This window comes from Pelophylax lessonae, assembly GCF_965119305.1.
Source record: "Pelophylax lessonae genome assembly, chromosome: 4".
Lineage (NCBI taxonomy): Eukaryota > Metazoa > Chordata > Amphibia > Anura > Ranidae > Pelophylax > Pelophylax lessonae.
The window spans coordinates 513147147-513166871 of NC_138771.1; the positions used below are offsets into that span (position 1 = coordinate 513147147).

Sequence of the window (19725 nt, forward strand, 5' to 3'; positions counted from 1 at the left end):
TTCATTTCCATATCCATACTGCAGGAATCACAAGTGCGATCTGACTGCATCTTACCAGCAGGCACATTCACAAGATAAGGCACAGGTTTTCACAAAGGAAGGAATAGGGAACCAGGTAGTAAAAATCTAGATGCACTTGCAGCCAAACCAGGTGACAACGTCACATCTAGGTGGCTTGCAGGCAACTGTTGGTTGAATGGACTTGGAAGAACAAGCGGCTGGTTTGGTTAGAGTATGTTCATTCTTCCAGTATGTGATAAGCACCCCCACAATTCCCTGCCAGCAATACTTTCACTTCAATAAAAGTGGCATTCCCACTGTGTTTATGCTGAGAGCAGTCTGTTTGTTCCTGCCCTCCGATGTTTATGGCTCCCTTAAAAGAAGACAGTCAGGAAAGCATGGGTTGCCATTCTGACCTCCTTGTAAAAACGTGAGTTGCTTGGATATTATATTGACTACATTTCTTTTTAGGGACAAATCCGTGACAAGTAAGGACTGTTTGTAATGCAGGCAAAATATGATCCCCCCTCCTACTACCCTGTAACCCATCCTGCAATGTTTGTTCTGGCCTGGTGAAGCAAGTCCTCAGTCTAGGTCCCTCATTTCTACTTCCAGTTACTGGGGATTTCTAATCCAGTGCAGCAGATGCTTCCTTGCTGGCCTGTCCCCAACAGTCACCTTGCATTGATGCCACTCTTCTTCTGGATCCTAAGAGACCCCCAGCCACTGGACAGCCAATAGGAAATGCCCACATCCCACAAGAGAAACCCAGAAAAGGTAACAAAGAGGTGAAGAAAAGAAAATCCAGGGCTGCAGCATCATGCAACAATGGCTTTATGCAACTAATAAAAATGGGATTTTTGACTTACCATAAAATCCTTTTCTCTGATGTTCATTGATGGACACAGCTCTTCCTCCTCTTGACTATGTGGGTTATGCCCTCTACAGGAGTAGGACACTAGGCCGGAACCAAACTTGACTACACCTATGGGGCAGTCCCAGGGGGGATACTTTCACTCTCTGCTATAGGTACTACGTTTTGTTACAAGCAGTGTCAGAAAAAAAAAAACTCAAACTCCATAGAGGGGTGGGTGCTGTGTTTGACAACGAACATTAGAGAGAAATGGATTTTACGGTAAGTTAAATATCCCATTTTCTCTTTCGTTCATTGATGGACACCACTTATCTTCTTGACTAGGTGGGACGTACCAAAGCAGTGTCAAACATGAGGGGTGAGAGCAGCAAGAAAAAAATACTTACCAAGGCTAAACATAGCTAACCAGGTAACATGGAGCTTAACCATAAAACAAATGAAGCTCACATGAAAAGAATTAACACACTCTCAAAGAGGACCAAGTTATCTCAAACAGCCTGCAAAACCTTCCGGCCGAAGAAAGCATTCGCAGATGCTAACACATCCACTTTATAAAACTTTGTTAACGTGTGCACGGATGACCAGGTAGCCGCCTTGAAAACCTGCATCGCTGACACCTGATGACGGAAGGCCCAGGAGGCACTAAGCGCCCGAGTAGAGTGTGCCTTTCCAGGGAAAGGAGGAAGCTGACTCTTCATTGAATAAGCCTGATCCACAGTCTGTCTGATCCATCTGGAAATGATCGCAGCAGAAGCAGTCAACCCTTTGCAAGGTCCATCCGTGAGGACAAACAGTGAGTCTGGCCTTCTTAAAGACTCTGTAGCTGCCAGTTACACCCTTATTGCCCAAACAACATGCAGGGAATGCAAGGCAATTTCCTTAGGATGTTTAGGCCTGGGACATAGAGAGGTCAACACAATTTCTTCAATCAAATGAAAATCAGAGACAACCTTTGGAACGAACAACAGACATGGATGAAGAACCACCTTATCCCTGTGAACCACCAGGTGAGGCGAACGACAAAACAGCGCCGCCAGCTCCGACACCCTGCGTGCAGAATTAATAGCCACCAAAAAGACCACCTTCTTGGACAATGTAAGCAGGGGAACCTCCCGAATGGTTTCAAAGGGAGGCTTCTGGAGAACCGACACCACCAAACTGAGGTCCCACGGCAGCAAAGGAGACCGCACTGGAGGAACCAAGTGTCTCACTCCCTGGAGAAAAGGTAGGCACTAAGAAGTGTGTGGCCAACGGCACTGAAAGAAAACGGCCAAAGCCGAAACCTGGACCTTGAAGGTACTCAAGGCCAGGCGCTGCTCAACCCCTCATTCAAGGAAGGCCAAGATCTGAGTCACCGAAAAGAAGCGAGGGTGAACCCTGAGGGATTCACACCACGCAATGTATGGCCTCTTTCACACGGCCGCTCCGGTTTTTTGCTCCGCTGCGGGACTTTTTTTTTTTTTTTTTTTTCACGGAGCGGATGACACTTGTGTCATCCGCTTCGTATGTCCGCATATCATCCCATCCGTTTGTGGATGAAATAAGGACATAATGTAAGTCTATGGGCATTGCGGATGTCAGCGGATGACACCGCTGACATCCGATTTTGCTTCCTCCGTTTTTTGAATGGAGGAAAAATAGGTTTCTGTTCCGTTCCAAAAAACGGAACAGAACTGAAAGGAAGAAAATCGGATGTCAGCGGATGGTATTCCACTGACATCCGCAATGCCATTGACTTACATTATGTCCGCAAATCATCCGCAAATCAGCCCGTGTGAAAGGGCCCTAAGTCTTTCAAGTACGATGGTAAATCTTCCTAGAAGTAGATTTTCTAACTTTTAACAGCATAGGAATCACCAAGTCAGACAAATCTCTATCCTTCAGCACCTAGCTTCCAACAGCCAACCAGTCAAAGCCAGCGACTGTAAAGCAGGATGTAAGATTGGCCCATGAGACAGCAAATCTTCCCTGAGAGGAAGTCTCCAAGGAGCATCGGAGACCAGTTGTACAAGACCGGCGTACCAAGACCAACGAGCCCAGTCTGGAGACACTAGGAATCCCTTCTGCCTCGATCCTGCGCAAGAGTCTTGGCAGAAGCTTGAGAGGAGGAAAAGCATAAATCAGACTATACCAACTCCAATAAGCCACTAATGCCTCTGTGGCATCGGATAGAGGATCCCGAGACCGTGCCACAAACTTCTGCACTTTCCTGTTGCGGTGAGAGGCCAACAGATCCACCTCAGGAGTACCCCACCAGAGAAACAACTGATGAAACACCTCCGGATGAAGTGACCATTCCATCAGGTCCAACGCCTGTCTACTGAGGTAATCCACCTGCCAATTTCTCTCCCCTGGAATGTATGTGCACAGCAGAGAGGGCTGGAACGAATCGTTCTGTCCATCTTAGAATACCAGCAACTTCCCGAGCCGCCAGGACACTTCTCGTGCCCCCTTGGTGATTGACGTAGGCTACGGCCGTGGCGCTGCCCGATTTAATCTGTATCGGACACCCCTGGAGACGACGACATGTCCAATGATCCAGACAGAGTCTGATCGCTCGGAGTTCCAGTACATTGATCGGTAACCTGGATTCTTCTGGAGTCCAGACTCCCTGAGCACAATCTGTGCCGAGGACGCTACCCCACCCAGAGTCTTGTGACAGTAATAGGCAGTGACAGGTGCTCCTTATGAAGGGATATGGAGTCTAAAAGTCCCCAAATCCCTCCTTTGCACTTAAAAGCATTCAAAATGCTAAGTTCAGCTGTCTTGAATGCTTTTTTTAAAATCTGGCACCTTTAAGGCTCTAGTACCCGGAAGTGATGTCATGACATCGTTTGCGGGTTTTTGCATCGGAGACCCGATCAGAGCCGAATTCAACTTTGTTTGGGTCTTTGACCAGCTGGTGGAGCAGCAGAAGGGGTGTCCTCTCCCACTCCATGTAATGACAGTTGAGTGGCTGTTGCATTAGTATCCAGCAAGTTCAGTTTTTCAAAAGCTCTCCAGCAGAATGTATCAGTTTGCATGGATGAGAAACCAATTTAGGCTTCATGTACACTAGCCTACACTGGCAGCTCCTAAACTTGAGTTTAGGCGCTTTTGATATTGTTTTTGCCAAAGCTCCTAAACTCAACTCCATAAAAGCCTATGTGTCAATGCGCACACAGGCTTTTAGCTAAGTTTAGGAGCTGCCGCGTTTAGGTGAGCTTCAAATTTCCTTTACTGAGCGCAGAAGAATCGCGTTCAGGATAGGAATGTTTTGACTGCCGGCTGCGGGAAAATGCAAAACGCTGCAAAATCGCGGCACAACTTTAGTGTTTTGCATTTTCCCACAGCCGCGGTAAATATAGGCCAACGTACATGAAATCTAACGCTGACAGGAGGAAATTAAATTAGCAGCTTTTTTTTTTTTTTATTTTCATGGAAAACCTTTATCCCAAAAGGAAACAAAAGAAAGAAAATAGTTTGCTATAACCACTTATATTGTGTGAAGTGGGGTTTGGATACAATTTGCTTATGCATTTAAGTCTGTTAGTACATTTAACACTACCTTCCCCTTCGACTGACAATGCTGCTGCCTGCTATGTCTCCTGTGCTCATTCCTCCAGAGTTGTGTCTCACAAAAACAGGAGGTGTGTTACTGGCCAGTTCACCAGGGGAAGCTAGAGGGGAAAAAAGCCTAAAGAAGAAAACTGATGCAGCCACCACATGTAACGATAGGTAAGCTGCAATACAATACATTTCTGGCTTTTGGGCTTATTAGTGCTTTAATGTGGCTGCTGGATGTAGCTTTAAATAGGTTTACAGCAAAAATCAAGCAGCGCTAAAGCTTGTTCTTTAAAAATTTACACCTGGTGCCTAATTCTTGAGGTTTAGCCTAGTTGTCAATGAAGCTGTCTCCAAAAAGCTAAAAATCCTGCAGGCTCCTTGACTGAAAAGACTGACTTCTCAATTCCATATTAAAGTGGAACTTAAGTCTCATCATCAACATTACGTATTTTTAATACATAATCTTCTAGATTCTGGTAACACACAGTAACATTTATTCTGCTGTCTAATACTTTATTTTTTACATTCACGAAGTTGCTGCCACATTCCCAGCCTAAGCCAAAATTATGTCTTTGGCTCAACTTAAATATTCTTGGGATATCCTTGACATGCATCCCAAGAGCTTTCGTGACCCTGCTTTTTAAAGCAGTAGTAAAGTTAGCAAAAAAAAAAAATATATATATATATATAATCGATATATATTATTAATAATGATAATAATAATGACCCTAAGGACCCGATGTCTGCCGGTCACTCGCGATCGTCCGGTACAGAGGGAGAAAGGCAGGCAGCTAATGTAAACAAAGCTGCCTGTCATTCTCCCTGGTGTAAGTGCAGAGATCATACGGTCTTGCTATGTAGGATCGTATATCTCTGTAGTTACACAAACAGCCACATCCCTTCACAGTTAAAAGCACGCCCCTAGGGACACACTTAACCTCTCCTTCTCCAATAAAGTTAACCCCTTCCCTGCCAGTATCATTTTTACAGTAACAGTGAATATGTATAGCACTGATTACTGTAGTAATGTCACTGGTACCCCCAAAAGTGTCAAAAATGTCAGTCAGGAGTCCGATCTGTCCGCCGCAATGTCGCAGTCCCGGGAAAAAAAAAAAATAAAAAAAAAAATTGCAGATCGCCGCCATTACTCGTTAAAAAAAGAAAACAATAAAAAAAATGACAAGAATCTTTATCTTAGTAAACGCAATAACTTTTTGCGCAAACCAATCAAAATACATTTTTTTTTGGGGGGGGGGGGTTTCATATAAAAAAAATGTGAAAAATATTGTTATTTTTGCAAAATTGTCGCTCTTTGTTTATAGCGCATGATAAAAAAAAAAAAAAAAAAAAAAAAAAAAATCGCACAGGTGATCAAATACCACCAAAAGAAAGCTCTGTTTGGGGGAAAAGAAGGACGTCAATTTCATTTGGGTACAGCGTCGCACGACCCGGCAATTGTCCGTTAAAGTCACACAGTGCCGAATCACAAAATAAGCCCTGGTCAGGAAGGGGGTAAAATCTTCTGGGGCTTAGGTGGTTAACCTGGTCTTCTTTCTGGGTTTGAGTGGACGGCACTGAAAACTACAACTTTTAGACTAAGGGTCCTTTCACACTGCGCTGTTCGACGAGGTCCGTTCTGCTCAGCGGGGGATCGATCCGCCGATCCCCGCTGAGCAGGCGGGTGACAGCTCCGTCTCCGCTGTGTGCACAGAGACGGAGCTGTCAGATCCCGCTCTCCTCTATGGGGAGATCGGATAAGAACGGACCGTCTGTCCATTCTCATTCGATCTGATCCGCCAGACAGATGGAAAACAATGTTTCCCTCCGTCTGAATTTCACGAACAGGATCGGATAGCAGCAGGTGTCAGCGGACATCTGCTGCCCCATAGGGATGCATGGAGCATGCGATCATGTCCACCTGAAAAACTGACAGGCGGATCGGATCGCCCCTGTGAAAGAACCCTAATAGTTGACACATTCACAAATCAGATGTTATTTAAATTTAAAAAAAAAAAAATTTAATTTTAATATGTAATACTTACCAGCTCTGTGCAAGGATATTGCACAGAGTAGCTCCTTAACTTTTAATATTTTGGTCCCCTGCTGGTGCAGTCTCCTCCTCCTCCTCCTCTTCTTCAAATTCCCCCACAGTAAGCCGTGTGCTGAGGGGAGACTCATATGGGGACACTCCAAAGCGGAGCTGTGTGTCTCCATAGAGATATACAGTGCAGCTTGGCCCCACCTTCTGCTCACAGGATTTGACTGACAGCAGTCGGAGCAACGGCTCCCGGTCACAGAAGCAGGAAGAGAGGGGAGAAGATGGGCACAGTGCAATGGTTTTGGAAAGAGCAGCCCCAATCCTCTTCTTGGGTACCCCACCGGTGCTCCTGGCTCCTCCTCTCCTGTTTGGCCCCAATAGCAATCCACTTGCTATGAAGGCACAGGTTTGTGCTTACTCCTGAGCTGCCTGTATCCATTGACAAAAACAGCTTGGCTCTGACTCACCCTCAACTCCCTCCTCACATCGTTTGACAGCAGCAGGAGCCGGCTCCTATTGTTGTTAATTTAAATGGTGTGAAGAGAGAGTTGGGGGCGGGGCAGAGCCAGGCTGTCTTTGTCAATTGACACAGGCAGCTTGGCTCGGCAGTAAGCACAGAGTCCCAAGTCCCTGTAGGAAGAGGAAGAGAGAAAAGACTGCAGCTGGGCAGAGTGCTGGACAGGCTAAGGTTAAGTGTTTAGAGAGTAAGGGGGGGGGGGGGAGGAGGAGCAGGATGTTCTTTTTAAACTTGAATGCAGGGAAAGCATTATAGTAACTAAAAACAGCCTTTGGAATCACTTTAATTTAGAACTACTTTCTATTGACCCAGCTGAACCCTGAAAATTTTATTTTTTTCCCTGAAAAAAAAGCAGTGCATTTCCTGTGCCTTGAGCCGCATAGATTATTTATCTACAGTGTGAAATCATCTGAGGCTCTGCTGCCAAATGAGATTTGGTGCTGTCCACCTTTTTCCATGTTGGAAAGCAAGCTGTACCTGAGGACATGCATTGCAAAGATCTACCTACTTCTGCTTCATGTATTTCCGCAGATCTGTGCTCCACCCTTCCTGCTACTTCTTGAATTGTGTTTTTTACCTACCTTGCTGCTTCTTGATCATTATCCCACCAGTTGTTAGATCAACGCTCATCAGGGGGAGAGCTCTGACATTGGAAATCGAATCCTTGCTCCTTTACCATGATGGCTGTCTCCACACAGAGACACAGTATGGAACAAGATTTGATAAAGAATAACTGCAGGGGAAACACAGTCAGTACTGGTTGCTTCTTCTGTATACTGCTTCCATAGTTCAGGAACTCTAAGCAATGCAACAATTTAATTGCAGAGAAGGGGCCAAAGGTTATCTAAACTTACCTTCCTCATGCTGGCGACATCCAGATGTGCTCCCTAAAATCCTGTACAAGACCAGGTCTATATGTACACAGAGCTATGCAAGTTTTCAATTGGTCTTGGCAATAAGCCTCTCCGATATAAAGCAGTGAGCTGCAAAAGGCAGCTAGGAGCATTATATGTCATTCCACACACAGATGTATAAGGCTTTTCCAATAAGATCTGGTGATTAAAAGCATTTAAAAAAGTCAGAATCCAACCATTTGAGTTTCTGACTATAGCGACTTCGCACATGGCCAGTGCTGGGCCCCGTTCACATAAAATGTCAGTGCAGTTTTTCACAACTGTGGACTTCATGTGTACTGAGATGACTGCTCTGTACCAATGATGGACGAAAATACAGTTCAGATATTGGCAAAACATGCAAGGCCCTGTTGATGGTGTGCACCCGAATTCCAAACATGCAGCACTTTTGTGCACTGATAGGTTGTCACCATACATAACGCAGGTAACTGGTAAGAGAACTGGTGAAACTGAGTAAAGGACCTTAATTTACACAGTGGAACTCTAAAACTGTACCAATGGCAAAACATCTAACAAAAGGTCCTGTGACGGTGTTCACCGTCACTGGAATTTAAGGACAGATGGGTGATGGTTTGGATTGCTTCATATTTGTCAGCAATGTCTCCATGTAGAGAAATTGAGATTTCCCATCTGCGTGTGTGAATTGTGATTGTTCCCATTTGCCATGAGGTCTGTGATTTCTGAGTGCTGTGTGTGTTACATATCTTTCAGTGTCAGAGAGGCTTTCCTTTTGTTGTGTATTGGGAGGGAATGTGGATTGCCCTGTCTCATGCTGAGTGCCGATGACCTCCCATTGTTCCGTGTCTGGCTATTGTGTACATTGATTGCCCCCTGGGGGCTTCTGTCTCATTACACATAACAGTCCTTCTAATCAAGCTATCGGACCAATCCCTGCTGACTCATTTTCAAGTCCTCATTTGCATGGCTGAGGAGGACCCAAAGGAGAACGGCATGTACTTTGCAATTGACCAATGGGAAAGCGGTTGTTGGGGGCGGGATGTTCCAAATTCTGTATAAAAGGGTGTTGTGTACTTCCAATAAATTGTCTTCCTGTTTGAACTTACATACAGCCTGCCTGGTATTTGTTCTAATGGATTCCGAACGGCACATAGCTGTAGTTCGGATCCCAGAGCCTTGGTTGACCGAACCATCAGACATTGCGATCTGCAAGCTTACTCACTAGAAGCAGAGGAGTGTCGGGAGAGCGGAAGCGAGCGAGCAAGGGTCTCGTTACAGGTCCCTTTCACACAGGCAATCCTAACATGTCCACTTTTTCAAAGGGGACCAAACCAGAATCTCCAGGTTGGTCCACAGGCTATCGGATGTAAATAGAACGTCCATTTAAAATTTGACTGAGTCCATTCATATCTGGGGGAAAAAAAAAAAAAAAATGGAAAAAGATCTGTCTTTTTTTTTTTTTTTTTTATATTTTCAGACCTAAACATGGCAGGTCTGAAGTAGACTGATCAAAACAGAATTCCATTTACATCCAGCTGCCCATTGATGAAACATGGGTCTGGAAAGCTGGTTTTTAAACACAGCAGAAAACTGAATGTACATGGAAACCACAAAAGCGACATCCATTCTGTTCTAAATCAGCAATGGATCTTTTCATGAATCCCCTGCTGATCAAGATAGATGGCAACCAAGTGAAACAAGGTGTCACCAAGACAGGAAAATTGAGGAAATCTCTTTAACGGAGTCCCAGCTGTAAAACCTGACATGGGGTCTAACCTATTTTCACTAAATCCCAAAATAGAAAAGTTTTGGTTTACTTAGACTACGACCATAGACAAGAGTCACAAGACACAGAACTTCAACATTCTGCATCTTTGTGCACACTAATGAACATTCACAGAAAAACAATGCTTGAAACTGGAGCCCCAATACATCTAACTGTAAATTATTAGATTACGGTAGATGGGTTTCAGCTGAGCAAAGCAAACAAAATATAGATGCTTTCCTCACAATGGCATCAATCAAAAACCAAAACACACACAGAAAAAATGTCACCTCAGTAGAAGATGTATATTCACTAACTTTTATATGCAAACACTTAAATATCAATGGAACACAATGCACAGAAATATTAACACATGGAGATCAAGGATAAAAAGTTGAGCAGCTGACAACTATTGTAAGACAGCTCTGAATTTAAGATACAATAAGCAATAACTCCTTAAAGGTAATTTTAAAAAGACGACATTTTTTTCAGTTAATATCAAAATCTTCCTTTCAAAGGAAAGTACAGACATGTATCTCAATCAATATAAAGAATGCAACAGCCACTTGTAAATGGTACACTCACACGGCATGTTAAATATAAGAGCAGTTAGCATGTGTCATAGTATGTGCTGGTGCTCCGTCACCTCTGAGTGTGAGGAAGTCATCCCACAGAACCCACTTTGCCATTTTGGGACAGCTTTGAACAAGTGTCTCCTCCCAAATTCAGGAGCCGATTACATTTCCATTCATACAGCTAGGGGAAGTGGACAGAACTATTTGTAGTTACTGTAAGCTGTTATGAGGTCATAAGAATTTTGAAAGATATGAGTGAGACTGTATTAAGTCTGGAGTTTTGAGTGGTAATTTTTATTGGCTGGCTTACAGCGAAACTTCACCTAAAAAGAAAAGTTTCATTTTTCCTCAACCAACCTCCCCTTTTTATTTTTTTGGGAATTGGTACCCATTTCCTGGCAGGTACCCGCTAACACTTGGCTCACCTAGACCTTGGTACATATCCCAGGAGACAGCAGCAGGTCCAATCAGAAAGCAAAGGGGAGCTGGCTGTAAGGATGGCAATGAACCAAAAACTAGTGAAGAACTGGCCCGGGTGATGACAGCACTGGATCCCTGGGCTAGTAAGTAAGTGTCTTTTTATTACAAGTCAGCAGTCACAGTATTTTTTGCTGCTCGCATTTTTTGTTTGTTATATTCAGAGCTCCCCTTTATGTTATCCAAACTATCGATTTCTTAGACTCCTCCTCCTCATGTTTTACCTAAAGCCCCGTACACACGCGTCAATAGTTGGCCGTGAATTTTCAGCCAACGTCCGATCAGCTGATTTTCGGCTTGTTAGTATGATGCTTTCGACAACCAACTGCCACTTTTCGGCCGAACAAAATCGGGTGTGCAGGCTATAAAATTTTTGTTGGCCGTCAACACAACGGCCGATTTTCCGTCAGTCAGTACAGATTTCGGCAGACAAAAATCAGATGAGCAAGACTGGGCATGCTCAGAGAAGAAAAAACACACGGAAAGTAAACCAGCACATGACATCACTTCTGAAGTAGATTTTTGTTGGGCGAGAAAATTTGTGTGCAGTCTAGGCACATTCCAACCAACATAACACCACTCTGGACAAAAGTCGGACGATCGGTCGGCCGATAATCGTTGCGTGTGTACTAGGCATAACTCTGCAGAATTGTATAAAGTCAGATGAAGGAAAAGAAGGCTTATTTTAGAACAGACCCTAGAGAATAAAATGGTGGTCGTTGCAATATTTTATGTCACGCTGTACTTGCAGAGGTCTTTCTTTCAAAAGCAATTTAAGAAAAAATACACTTCAATGAATTGAAAAAAAAAATTGAAAAAAAAAGAAGTAAAGTTAGCCCAATTTTTTGTAGAATGTGATGTTACGTCAAGAAACACGATCTTTATTCTAAGCAAAAAAAATGTGGTTCTCATTTTATCCAATCGTGCAGCTCTAGTCCAGATTTATTTTATTTTCAAGCTTATGAAAATCTAAACGTGCTTCAGAGGTTTAAAAGGTTCCCTTTCATCAGGGCTTGACACTGTTGAACAAAGTGTAGTGGGTTGATTATGATTGTGGCAGATGCCTGTACAAGGGGGATCTAAATTCACAGCAAACTCTTTCATTTTCTATCAGCATTGTAATAGGAAAACAATAGGTTATTTTTGACAATCCAATAGAACCTTACTCCATTCATACTGTGAGTGCTGCCTGTCTGCTGGCTAATAGATTTCCTGCATGCTGTGCAGCTTCTTTCCTTGGTTTAGTTCCATTCCTCAGGACTACATATCCAACAGTACAAGCAAACAGGTATGATATCACATGTGGTGGGCTTAGTGCATTGACTCCGCCACCTGAAACATTTCTCAGCACCTCTGCACTATGGCAGGGAGGCTCTGTGAAATGTGTGACACAGCAGTGCCCACTCACCGAGCATAGTGAATTTGTCACAGAATTCAAGGACGGTAATTCTTCAAAATAGTTTTCAACTTTTAATATTGTTTAGATTAAGTGTCGGTTCACACTAGGGCGACCTGTGAGGCGACCTGGTCGCCTCACAGGTCGCCTCCCATAGGGAAGCTGCGGACCCGTTCTAATAGGAGCGACACAAGTCGCTCCGACCTAGAAAAAGGGTCTGGAGCTTCTTTGGGGCGACCCGGAGGCGACCGCCATAGACTTCAATGTTATGAAGTCCGTGGCGGCCGCTCCGAGGTAGCGGCGCGCTGCTCGCACCGCGACCTCGGAAGTCGCGGTGCGAAGTAGCGTCGCTGCAGTGTAAACCGGCGCTTATAGGAGTAGGTTGGAAATTAAACTTAAAGAGGTTTTAGCCCCGGTTCACACTAGGGCGACCTGTGAGGCGACCTGGTCGCCTCACAGGTCGCCTCCCATAGGAAAGCTGCAGGCCCGTTCGACCTAGAAAAAGGGTCCGGAGCTTCTTTGGGGCGACCAGGAGGCGACCGCCATAGACTTCAATGTTATGAAGTCCGTGGCGGCCGCTCCGAGGTCGCGGCGCGCTGCTCGCACCGCGATCTCGGAGGTCGCCCCTGAAAGTAGCGTCGCTCCTATGTGAACCGGCGCTTAAACCCCAAACCAAAAATGTATTATATTGCTGCTTACCAATTCTTAGATGTGATGGCTGCATTTGTTTTATTTTTTGGCTTTATTTCCTTTTCACCTGGTGATCCTACGTAATTCAGTTATTTTTTAACAGAATAAGCTGTAATGCAGATGCAGCAATTAGAAAGATGGGACAAACCATTTAAAACAGGGATCCTCAAACTACGGCCCTCCAGCTGTTGCGAAACTTCACATCCCATGAGGCATTGTAAAACTCATTCACAGACATGACTAGGCATGATGGGAATTGCAGTTCCTGAACAAATGGAGGGCCATAGTTTGGAGACCCCTGATTTAAAAGAAGACGGGCCAAAGCATTTTTGGCTATACTTCTCTTCTGGGTCGCAGGAGTACATATTTCTGCACTGCTGTATCCAGATTCAGCTGACAGCTGGCTCAAGTTCGCTGTCAACTGACATCACAGAGCTGGCACCCAGGCTCTGGAGGGATCCTGACAATAGACAATGTCAGGGTCCACCCAGATGCGTGACTGGCAGCTGGCTCAGCCACTCAGCGCACCGCTGAGAACCTGAGCCAGCCGCTCCTGCCCCCTCCACAGCCCCACACTACAGTGAGCACTGGAGGGGCAAAGCAGAGAGCTGGTGACTGACAGTCACCTCTCTCTGCTCACTAAAGACCAAAAACGTAGCGATCAGTGCACTCAGTTCTTGGTCTTAGAGCCGGCAGGGGACAGCTGCAGCCACACAGGTTTTATATCCTACACTTTAACAATTATAGGGGTAATTACAAAGGCCAGCTTTTAAGTAAAATCTTTATCTCAAAAAGTAAAAAAAAGGGTTGCCCTAACTGCTTATAAAGTATGAGCTGGAGTCTGGCTTTAATTGGTTAGTGTATCTGCTATTGCATCGAACACTACCCTCTGCCCGGACTGAAAATGCTGCTGTCCAAAGGTGCCCCTTCATCCAGAGGGGGGGCACTCTAACAAAGGTGTGTTACTGGCCAGATTACCAGATGAAAACAGAGGGGGGAAAGCCTAAAAAAGGAAAAACTAATGCAACCGCCACATCTAATGATTGCTAAGCTGCAATATATTACATTTTTCGTTATTATACCGCGTTAATGTGGAAATTAAAATATGATTTTACATTTTGACCATAGATACACTTCAAGCAACTGGCTTCTGAAGCGATCACACTAAGCCTTAGGATCAGAAGTATCAAGCCCTAATGAGGGGTGACTGAAGGTGGCTGTGATGGAGGGTTCAGCCCTGGAAACTACAAATGAGCAGGCTAAGTCCTAAACCCCATACACAGAAAGAAGTAATGCCAAAAATGAGACCCAAGACTGTGAAAGGGCAAAAGGAGGCCCAGAGGCTTAATACCTTCCTGATAGAGGCTTTAACAACCTTAAAGCGGCACTAACTCCATTAACATAAAACTTAAAAGGTTATGTGCATATGCCAGTGATGTAACTGTAGCTGTGCTCTCAACCAAACTGTCAAGCCATCCAATGGCTGGTGTCATAACTGATCACATGTGCAGTACCATGATAGTTGAAGCTCAAACAGAATCTAAGACGGCAGCTTCCATGGCAGAAAACAATAGCAGGGTTCAGTTTTGCTTTAATGTACGATACAGGTGGGTGAGGTGTATAGGTAGATTGGAGGGTATGAGCAGGCAGGATCAGATCTGGAAGCACTGTATGATCGGTATAAGGTCTGAGCAGGGGACTCCATGCTAAGTACAGTTCCTCAAAGAAAACAATCAGAGTTAAAGTGGAACGAAACCTTTTAATCCTCTTTAGCCAAAGAAGTTGCCATCTTGGCATCTGTTTAGTCTTCAACTGCCACGATGCTGCACGTCATCAGATAAGACACCGGCTATTTGATGGTTTAACAGTTTGGTTGACAGCGCAACCAATGTGACAGTTAGATTCCTGTGTTGCTAGGAATGTAACTGCTTTTTTTAAACTGTTAAATTGATGGGTTTAGTTCCAATTTAACAAAGTCAGACCATTGGGCAGAATGCTGGTTGCTATGGATACTGCACTTTTAATTTGCCACGTTACTCCATTGTTTTCAAACAAGTCTACTAATGATCAGAGTAGGGAGACCAAAGCTCAACACACACGTTCCAATCTGACCATGAAATCTCCTTTAGATCTACCAATAACTTTGCAGGTCAAGGGCCCACCTGAGGAAAGTAAAGATTAGACAGGCCCTCATATTACATAGTGTGATGTGTACTTATGTTGTAAAAAGGAATAAAGTACTAAGAGCAAAGTATTACTCATAGCAACCAATCAAAGCCAAAAGGTATGCAGACTGTTAGTTGCTATAGCTACAGCACTTCTCAAATGTTATTTACTGATTTGGGTTAAATCTCCTAAAGATCAGGAGACTTGGAGGCTGCCCAGAATTTGAGAAGGTCTGTGGAAGGAGATTAGATTAGAGGCTGGCCGTAATGGGGGGGGGGGGGGGTGAGGTCTGTAGGGAAAGCTGGAGGCTGACCGTGATCAGGGTGAGGTCCATGGGGGGACTAGAGGCTGGCCATGATCAGGGTGAGGTTTGTGGGGGGACGAGGGGGAAGGGGGGGTTAAGGAGGCTGGCCATGATCAGAACGAGGTCTGTAGGATGGCCGTGATCAGGGTGAGGTCTGTAGGGAGGGGCAGCAGGCTGGCAATGACCAGCGTTAGGTCAGTGGGGGGACTGGAGGCTGGCCATGATCAGAGTGAGGTCTGTAGGGAGGGGGGGGGGGGGGCAGCAGGCTGGCCGTGACCAGCGTTAGGTCAGTGGGGGGACTGGAGGCTGGCCGTGACCAGGGTTAGGTCAGTGGGGGGATTGCAGGCTGGCCATGATCAAAACGACATCTGAGGGGGGGGTCAGAAGCTGTTCATGATCAGGGTGAGGTCTTTAGGGGGACTGGAAGCTGGCCATGATCAGGGTGAAGTCTGTGGGGATGACAGAGGCTGTCCATGATCAGAGTAAGGCCTGTAAGGAGATTGGAAGCTTCCCATGATCAGGGTGAGGTCTGTGGGGGTTACAGAGGCTGTCCGTGATCAGGGTGAGGTCTATGGAGAGAACAGAGGCTGTCCATGATCAGGGTGAGGTCTATGGAGAGAACAGAGGCTGTCCATGATCAGGGTGAGGTCTATGGAGAGAACAGAGGCTGTCCATGATCAGAGTGAGGTCTATGGAGAGAACAGAGGCTGTCCGTGATCAGGGTGAGGTCTATGGAGAGAACAGAGGCTGTCCGTGATCAGGGTGAGGTCTATGGAGAGAACAGAGGCTGTCCGTGATCAGGGTGAGGTCTGTGGGGAGAACAGAGGCCATCCACGATCAGGGTGAGGTCTGTGGGGAGAACAGAGGCTGTCCATGATCAGGGTGAGGTCTATGGAGAGAACAGAGGCTGTCCATGATCAGAGTGAGGTCTATGGAGAGAACAGAGGCTGTCCGTGATCAGGGTGAGGTCTATGGAGAGAACAGAGGCTGTCCGTGATCAGGGTGAGGTCTATGGAGAGAACAGAGGCTGTCCGTGATCAGGGTGAGGTCTGTGGGGAGAACAGAGGCCATCCACGATCAGGGTGAGGTCTGTGGGGAGAACAGAGGCTGTCCGTGATCAGAGTGAGGTCTATGGGGAGAACAGAGGCTGTCCGTGATCAGAGTGAGGTCTATGGGGAGAACAGAGGCTGTCCGTGATCAGAGTGAGGTCTATGGGGAGAACAGAGGCTGTCCGTGATCAGAGTGAGGTCTATGGAGAGAACAGAGGCTGTCCATGATCAGGGTGAGGTCTGTGGGGAGAACAGAGGCTGTCCGTGATCAGGGTGAGGTCTGTGGGGAGAACAGAGGCTGTCTATGATCAGGGTGAGGTCTGTGGGGGGACTGGGGGCTGTCCATGATCAGGGTGAGGTCTGTGGGGAGAACAGAGGCTGTCTATGATCAGGGTGAGGTCTGTGGGGGGGACTGGAGGCTGTCCATGATCAGGGTGAGGTCTGTGGGGGGACTGGAGGCTGTCTATGATCAGGGTGAGGTCTGTGGGGGGACTGGAGGCTGTCTATGATCAGGGTGAGGTCTATGGGGAGAACAGAGGCTGTCCGTGATCAGAGTGAGGTCTGTGGGGAGAACAGAGGCTGTCCGTGATCAGGGTGAGGTCTGTGGGGAGAACAGAGGCTGTCCGTGATCAGGGTGAGGTCTGTGGGGAGAACAGAGGCTGTCCGTGATCAGGGTGAGGTCTGTGGGGAGAACAGAGGCTGTCCGTGATCAGGGTGAGGTCTGTGGGGAGAACAGAGGCTGTCCGTGATCAGGGTGAGGTCTGTGGGGAGAACAGAGGCTGTCCGTGATCAGAGTGAGGTCTATGGAGAGAACAGAGGCTGTCCATGATCAGGGTGAGGTCTGTGGGGAGAACAGAGGCTGTCCATGATCAGGGTGAGGTCTGTAGGGAGGGGGGGGGGGGGCAGCAGGCTGGCCGTGACCAGCGTTAGGTCAGTGGGGGGACTGGAGGCTGGCCGTGACCAGGGTTAGGTCAGTGGGGGGATTGCAGGCTGGCCATGATCAAAACGACATCTGAGGGGGGGGTCAGAAGCTGTCCATGATCAGGGTGAGGTCTTTAGGGGGACTGGAAGCTGGCCATGATCAGGGTGAAGTCTGTGGGGATGACAGAGGCTGTCCATGATCAGAGTAAGGCCTGTAAGGAGATTGGAAGCTTCCCATGATCAGGGTGAGGTCTGTGGGGGTTACAGAGGCTGTCCGTGATCAGGGTGAGGTCTATGGAGAGAACAGAGGCTGTCCATGATCAGAGTGAGGTCTATGGAGAGAACAGAGGCTGTCCGTGATCAGGGTGAGGTCTATGGAGAGAACAGAGGCTGTCCGTGATCAGGGTGAGGTCTATGGAGAGAACAGAGGCTGTCCGTGATCAGGGTGAGGTCTGTGGGGAGAACAGAGGCCATCCACGATCAGGGTGAGGTCTGTGGGGAGAACAGAGGCTGTCCGTGATCAGAGTGAGGTCTATGGGGAGAACAGAGGCTGTCCGTGATCAGAGTGAGGTCTATGGGGAGAACAGAGGCTGTCCGTGATCAGAGTGAGGTCTATGGGGAGAACAGAGGCTGTCCGTGATCAGAGTGAGGTCTATGGAGAGAACAGAGGCTGTCCATGATCAGGGTGAGGTCTGTGGGGAGAACAGAGGCTGTCCATGATCAGGGTGAGGTCTGTGGGGAGAACAGAGGCTGTCCGTGATCAGGGTGAGGTCTGTGGGGAGAACAGAGGCTGTCTATGATCAGGGTGAGGTCTGTGGGGGGACTGGAGGCTGTCCATGGTCAGAGTGAGGTCTGTGGGGGGACTGGAGGCTGTCCATTGTCAGGGTGAGGTCTGTGGGGGGACTGGAGGCTGTCCATGATCAGAGCGAGGTCTGTGGGGGGACTGGAGGCTGTCCATGGTCAGGGCGAGGTCTGTGGGGGGACTGGAGGCTGTCCATGGTCAGGGCGAGGTCTGTGGGGGGACTGGGGGCTGTCCATGGTCAGGGCGAGGTCTGTGGGGGGACTGGGGGCTGTCCATGGTCAGGGCGAGGTCTGTGGGGGGACTGGGGGCTGTCCATGATCAGGTTGAGGTCGGTGGGGGGACTGGGGGCTGTCCATGATCAGGGTGAGGTCTGTGGGGAGAACAGAGGCTGTCTATGATCAGGGTGAGGTCTGTGGGGGGACTGGGGGCTGTCCATGATCAGGGTGAGGTCTGTGGGGAGAACAGAGGCTGTCCATGATCAGGGTGAGGTCTGTGGGGGGGGGGGGGACTGGAGGCTGTCTATGATCAGGGTGAGGTCTGTGGGGGGGAACAGAGGCTGTCTATGATCAGGGTGAGGTCTGTGGGGGGGACTGGAGGCTGTCTATGATCAGGGTGAGGTCTGTGGGGGGACTGGAGGCTGTCTATGATCAGGGTGAGGTCTGTGGGGGGACTGGAGGCTGTCTATGATCATGGTGAGGTCTGTGGGGGGACTGGAGGCTGTCTATGATCATGGTGAGGTCTGTGGGGGGACTGGAGGCTGTCTATGATCAGGGTGAGGTCTGTAGGGGGACTGGAGGCTGTCTATGATCAGGGTGAGGTCTGTAGGGGGACTGGAGGCTGTCCATGATCAGGGTGAGGTCTGTGGGGGGACTGGAGGCTGTCCATGATCAGGGTGAGGTCTGTGGGGGGACTGGAGGCTTTCCATGATCAGGGTGAGGTCTGTGGGGGGACTGGAGGCTTTCCATGATCAGGGTGAAGTCTGTGGGGGGACTGGAGGCTGTCTATGATCATGGTGAGGTCTGTGGGGGGACTGGAGGCTGTCTATGATCAGGGTGAGGTCTGTGGGGAGAACAGAGGCTGACCATGGTCAGGGTGAGGTCTGTAGGAGGGAATGGAGGCTGTCTATGATCAGGGTGAGTTCTGTGGGGGGACTGGAGGCTGTCCATGATCAGGGTGAGGTATGTGGGGGGACTGGAGGCTGTCCATGATCAGAGTGAGGTCTGTGGGGGGACTGGAGGCTGTCCATGGTCAGGGTGAGGTATGTGGGGGGACTGGAGGCTGTCCATGATCAGAGTGAGGTCTGTGGGGGGACTGGAGGCTGTCCATGATCAGAGTGAGGTCTGTGGGGGGACTGGAGGCTGTCCATGATCAGAGTGAGGTCTGTGGGGGGACTGGAGGCTGTCCATGGTCAGGGTGAGGTCTGTGGGGGGACTGGGGGCTGTCCATGGTCAGGGTGAGGTCTGTAGGGGGACTGGGGGCTGTCCATGATCAGAGTGAGGTCTGTGGGGGGACTGGAGGCTGTCCATGGTCAGGGTGAGGTCTGTGGGGGGACTGGGGGCTGTCCATGGTCAGGGTGAGGTCTGTGGGGGGACTGGGGGCTGTCCATGGTCAGGGTGAGGTCTGTGGGGGGACATGGGGGCTGTCCATGGTCAGGGTGAGGTCTGTGGGGGGACTGGAGGCTGTCCATGGTCAGGGTGAGGTCTGTGGGGGGACTGGGGGCTGTCCATGGTCAG

The 19725-nt window shown here is 47.9% G+C and overlaps 1 protein-coding gene across 7 annotated transcripts in view; it reads right to left on the reverse strand.

Annotated features, from left to right (window-relative positions):
• Positions 1 to 19725, reverse strand: part of CNOT4 (CCR4-NOT transcription complex subunit 4) — a 218867-nt gene that overhangs the window by 198381 nt on the left and 761 nt on the right. The window lies entirely within an intron of this gene.